The 6,153-nt window shown below is 32.5% G+C and overlaps 1 pseudogene; it reads left to right on the forward strand.

Annotated features, from left to right (window-relative positions):
* The first annotated feature begins 2,617 nt into the window (after positions 1-2,617).
* LOC127561464 (eukaryotic translation initiation factor 3 subunit H-like) lies at positions 2,618-3,682 on the forward strand (annotated as a pseudogene).
* The last annotated feature ends 2,471 nt before the right edge of the window (positions 3,683-6,153 follow it).

Consider the following 6,153-nt stretch of genomic DNA (forward strand, 5'->3'; position numbering starts at 1 on the left):
GTCATTCCCCAATTGATAAATGCTCAAAGGATTTGAACATATAATTTTCAGAAAATCAAATTAAAGCCATTTATATGTGAAAAAATACTCTAAATCACTATTGATTAGAGGAATATAAATTAAAACAACAACTCTGAGGTACCATCTCACATCTCTCAGATTGGCTAAAATGATAGGAAATGATGATAACAAATATTGGAAGGGGATGAATGCAAACTGGAACTAAAGCATTGTTAGTGGAGTTGTGAAATGATACAACCATCCTGGAGAACAATGTGGAACTATGCACAAAAGGATACCAAACTGTGCATACCCTTTGACCTAGCAGTGTTACTATTGGACTTATATTTCAAAGAGGTCATAAAGGACAGAAAGGTACCCATGTGTGCAAAAATGTTTGTGGCAGCCCTTTTTGTAGTGGCAAGAAACTGGAAACTCAGTGGATGCCCATCAGTTAGAGAATGGCTGAACAATTATGGAATATGAATGTTATGGAATATTACTGTTCTATAATAAGTGATCAACAAGATGATTTCAAAAAGGGTGGACAGATTTACATGAACTGACTCTAAGTGAAATAAACAGAACCTGGAGAACATTATACATAGTAACAGCAAGATTATAGGATGATCAATTCTGATGGATATGGCTCTCATCAACAATAAGGTGATTCAGACCAGTTTCAATGGTCTTGTGATGAAGAAAGCCATCTGCACCCAGAGAAAGGATAGTGGAAATTGAATATGGGACACAACACAATATTTTTACTCTTTTTGTTATTTGCTTGAATTTTGTTTTCTTTCTCATTTTTTTTCCCTTTTTGAAGTGATTTTTTTGTGTGCGGCATAATATTTGTGGAAATATCCATGGAGGAACTGCACATGTTTAACATATATTTAACCATTTGCCAACTAGGGAGGTGTTGAGGGGAATAGGAATTAGAACACAGGATTTTGTAGGGGTGAATTTTTAAAATTATCCATGTATATATTTTGAAAATCAAAAGCTTTAATTAAAAAAAAAAAAAAGATGCTGAATCTCCTTTTCTAGTTGCTTGACTTCCTTTTCAAAATCTTATTATTCTTGGATTGTCCTTTTTTATTTTTCCTCAATGTCTTTCATTTGATTTTTTCAAAGTCTTTTTAAATTTTTATGTTAATTCTTTTTTGACATTACTCTTTGGGGTAGGAAAAACTTTTTAATTTCAGTTTATGAAGATGAACCCTGGTCTTCATTATTTTCATAGTAACTTTTAATGGTTGGGATCTTTCTCCTTTGTCTGCCCCTCTTTTTTAATTTAGAGAAACTTGTTAATACAATCATCTCTAGTCCAGAGGTATGAGGAATGGTGCCTCTGGCCTCAATCACTTCTACCATACTCTCTTCTGACCTGAAAACAAGAATTTCACCCTACTATAAGTGTATGAAGTCAATAATCTCCTTCTCCACTGATTCTGCATTCACAAAATGTGCTGCTTCCTTCTTGCTCAGTACTACATATCAGCAGCACAGCTGGCTTTAACAATCCTTAAAACAGAGATTCCCTCATTGTCCCTAAACTCAGATGTAACTCCCCATGATGTCCAGGAGATGAAGATTCTTGTGATTAGGGCTGAGACTGCTTCTCAACCCATCTAGCACCAGGATTCACTGCTGATCAGCAGACCTTGCCTGAAGGTATTTACACTTCCCAGGAATCCTACCTTACTCCTAGTGTTTTTTTTCCCAATCTTTTCTATTTGTCCCAAGAAGACCACTGTTCTGACTCTAATGAAATTTGTTTTTACCATTCTACATTAACCTTGATAGGTGTGACATAGTAGCTCAGAGTTGTTTTAATATGTATTTCTCTCATCAGTAGTGATTTTAAAATATCTTTTTAATATGTGTATTGAAATCTTTGATTACTGTGTCTGAAAACTGCCTGTTTATATCTTTTGGCCATTTATCAATTAAGGGACAGCTCTTATTTCTATAAATTTGACTTGGTTTTCTATATGTATAAGAAATGAAGAGTATGAGAAAAGAACAATATATGAGAAATGTATGAGAAAAGAAACCCACTGTAATGTGTTTTCACAATAATAATTATCAAGTAAGTATTTTCCTCCATTCTATTTCTCTCCATTTAGTCTAACCTTTTTTTTCTTTTCATCTTTCCATTCTCAAAAGTGTTTTGCTTTTTACTTTTACCTCCCCTAAACTGTCCTCTCATCTTATCCCTTTCCTTTCTACTTTCTTACATGGTAAGATATACTTATAAACTGAACTAAAGTGTGTATATTTTTCTCTTTTTGAGCAATGTCCAGTGAAAGTAAGGTTCATATGCTCCCCTCCCCACTTCCTCCATTTTTCCCTCCATAGAAAAATCTCTTTCAAGTTCTTTATATTATATAATATGTTCTCTTCTACTTCTTGCCTTCACTTTCTCACAGTGCATTTTTCTTTCTTATTGCTTAGATTTTTTAAAGATAATAATATCATCACATTCCACTCACAATTCTACTTTCTATCTACAGATATTCCTTCTAACTTCCCTAGGAGCAATAAATACCATTTTCCCATATAGAAATATAAACAGCTTGATCTTATTGATTTCCTTATCCTTTCTTAAACCTCCACCACTTCAACTTCTACAACCAACATGATCTCTAGGAAAGGAAAAGTTAAAGGGCACAAAAAATACAAATGGATGGACTGATTGTTTTGAAAATGATTAAACATTCATTACCAAGAAGAATTACAGGTAACTAAAGTTGTTTAACCTGTACTTTGGAGTCTGGAAGTAGAAGACATATTTGAAATGCTCAATTGCTTTTCCTTTCTCCAGTAAATGGAGGGTGATGCTGATTTTGATAAAGTCTAATATTGGATGGTAATAATGTACAGTTTTCATCATATAAATATTGATGATCTTCATGTTGGTTGATACCATGGCTCTTTTGCTATCTGTGCTCTTCTAGATTTCCATTTCAATTACCAATATGCAACTGGAGAGACTGTAGTTTTCATTTATGATTCCACAAAAAGTGCTTAAGGGTTTTTATCATTGAAAAATAGACTCATAAACTGTTGGAAATTTGTAAAGAGAAAGATTTTTTTCCTAAAGCACTGAAAAAGGCAAACATTATTTTGGAGCCCATCTTTAAGAAAGTGCCATTTATAATTTAAAATGCACATTTGATAAACTTACTAATGTGGAAACTAGCAAAGAAGTTAGCTGTGACAGATTAATGTGAATTGCTTAATTTAGCCAGAACTAATCATCTAATGACAAGCCTACAATTGTTGATGGACAGAGTGGATAAAATATAATAAAATATAACATGTGTATGAGAAACACCAGTAATTAATTAGCAACAACAGAAACATCAGAATCAGCAATGCAGTCAGCAGGAGAATTTAAAGCACCAGATCTGAGAACAACCTCCTCTTCCTGAAGATCACATATCCAAACAAACTCTTCAAATCTCCTCAGACACCTATTCAGATGGATTCACTGCTAATTGCAGGTCATATTAATGCTTACTGCTCGAACATCAAAGCATTCACTGAAAAAAACTTGGGCAAATTATTCATAGTTCAGGTTCTTCAAGAATACAACAATCAGAAAGAGGAAATCCATAATAACTGGTACAATAAGTTGTTTCTAAATGAGGGTCCAATATGGACTCTGAAATAATCTGCAGACAGCTCTTTCAAGAAATATAGTTTATCTTAATGAAAATGGCCATACCCATTCAATATCATTGGCTCATTTTGGCAGTAAAATTGTTGTTATGAAAAAAGTTTTAATAGTTAAAAGATGGGTATTTTCTGATTTGAATGATTGATCTGAGTAATACAAAAACATAAGTTAAAAGGTAGTAGCCAAAGAGAATAGCAAAATTTAATTTTCATTCCCTTGATGGCCAAAATATCTCAGTAATTTTTTGAGACTAAGTAATATTCATCAGGTCTATATTAAAAACTATCAGAAAAAGCATTTATTTATTTAAATGAAGTTGATAAGCATTTTCACTTGTAATTGCATATCTTGATTCTCTCATCTCTGCAAGGTATTCAAAATTACATTTTCTTTTTGGAAATGGGCTTACAAAATGCATATCACATTTTTTTTAAAAAATACAGCTAAATAAAATGTTGTGAGGTTGAAAAGGAGTTTCTACAGGACAAATCTAATACTAATAGTGACTGCTTTCTTTTCATTACTAATACAATTATTTTCTCTTTTAAGAGAGAGATTGGTATCATTTTTTTTTTTTTTACCAATTATGTGTTCAAATAAAAAGTATTTGAGACACTGAAGTTCTAATGTCAATGTCGTAAATTAAGGTGTGGGGGAGGAATTTAAAGCAGCACTCTCTCATCTAGGGAAAAATTGATTTGGAGCAATTGTTGATAACCATTAAAATGTTAGCCATTCCTTTGGAAAATTAAAGGGCTAATACCAAATTTTTGGTTTGTGATTTGTCTTAGAATTCCTGACTGCTAAAATGGATTGCAGTGAATTAAAGGTACCATCAGTGTGTGTAATTAACATTTTGAAGAGAGAGTACAAATCATTTTGCTTGTTGACTTGAAGCTCTTCCGTAGATTATCTTTTATAATGAAGATGTAAATTATCTTATAGATATTTATATTTCTATTTGCTCCAAGGAGACATAGCACAGTTTAAAATGTATAGTCACCTTTTAAACAGATTAGCAATGTTGGGATATTTTGGCAATAATAAACAGAACTTACATTTAAAACAAAAACCCACAGAATTTTATTACAGAATATTAGGTCATACCATGTTATCAGCCCCCCTTCATTTAATTCTATTTGTATTTCACTGATAATTTAATAAAAACATGGATCAGCTGGAAGTCTTTACCTTTTCAATTAGGAGAAAAGCTAGCTTTATGGATATAGTAGAATGAAAAGCAATAAATTTCTCACAAGTTATCTTGGCATAATTGGGTGATCTGTATATAGACTGTAATTTAGTAATATTAACTGACAACTGATCCAAGTCATTAATAAATAGAGCTAGCTTGGTAGCAGAATAGGACAAGTAACCCAGAATGGGAGAGAGAGGGAAGGAGGGCAAAGGCAAAAATTGAGACAGCGACAAAGACAGAGAAAGATAGATATGAAGTGAAAGAAAGATAGAGATACAGAAAAAAGACCAACTCAGTTCATGGAAGAGACAAATACAAAAGACAGAGAGACAAACAGAAAGAGACAGAGACTGAGATATAGAATGGCAGAGATAGACAGATAGAGAACAGAAAGAACTGTGGTTCTCTCTGTTATAGGTAGAAATGGCAATGTGAATAATAAATGAAGAAAAGCTCTCCAAACCTAATCTCTAGTTATTCCTGATGTGTGCTTTATTACCAACATATACTCTAAATTCATTTTGCTCTGGCCTGATGTAGCGAGCATTGAGGATGTCAAGACAGCAAATGAAATGAGTAAACAATTACACAGTTTCTTAAAAATATATATATTTTTGAGACTCTTGAGTGCAGAAAACTTATAACAGGTGAGATACTGAGTTTAGATGGCAGGTTTTTTTTCTTCCCTAAATCTATGTGGATCCATTGTATGTGTGGGTATTTCTCCTGCTTATGGTCTAAGATATGATGTGGTTTGCTGTCTGATCCTCCAGCATGTAAGGCAATAGGTTTTCATCACTGATAATTTGTTATTGAATTTAGGTTTAACAAGTGATAATTTAAAATGGTGGTCATAGATGTGTTTGACAGTGAGCTCTGAATGTAATCTATGGTTAATAAAATAACTCAACTGTATTGTATCATTTTGTCCTAATGGTTAAAAAATTTATCATCAATATAGAATTCATATTAAACTGCCTAAGCATTGGCTATTTCTAGGTTTTATGAGGGAGTCCCTCTAAAATTACAGTGATTGTGCCTTGAGCAAGAGATAGAAAAGATACTATTTTTAACAAGCTTTTAAAGTTCAAATTAAGGCAGTACAAATCTAATAAATGTATTCTTTAGCAAATATTAGGCTTTAACATATTTATATAATTTGTTACTTAGAGACTACACAAATTTGGACTGGTATGAGATTAGTTCCAAACTGAAAAACTGTACCCTCTGATTTAGTATTTACATTTGGATAATCAGGGAAGTCTTT

The sequence above is a fragment of the Antechinus flavipes genome, chromosome 4 (genome assembly GCF_016432865.1).
Source record: "Antechinus flavipes isolate AdamAnt ecotype Samford, QLD, Australia chromosome 4, AdamAnt_v2, whole genome shotgun sequence".
NCBI lineage: Eukaryota > Metazoa > Chordata > Mammalia > Dasyuromorphia > Dasyuridae > Antechinus > Antechinus flavipes.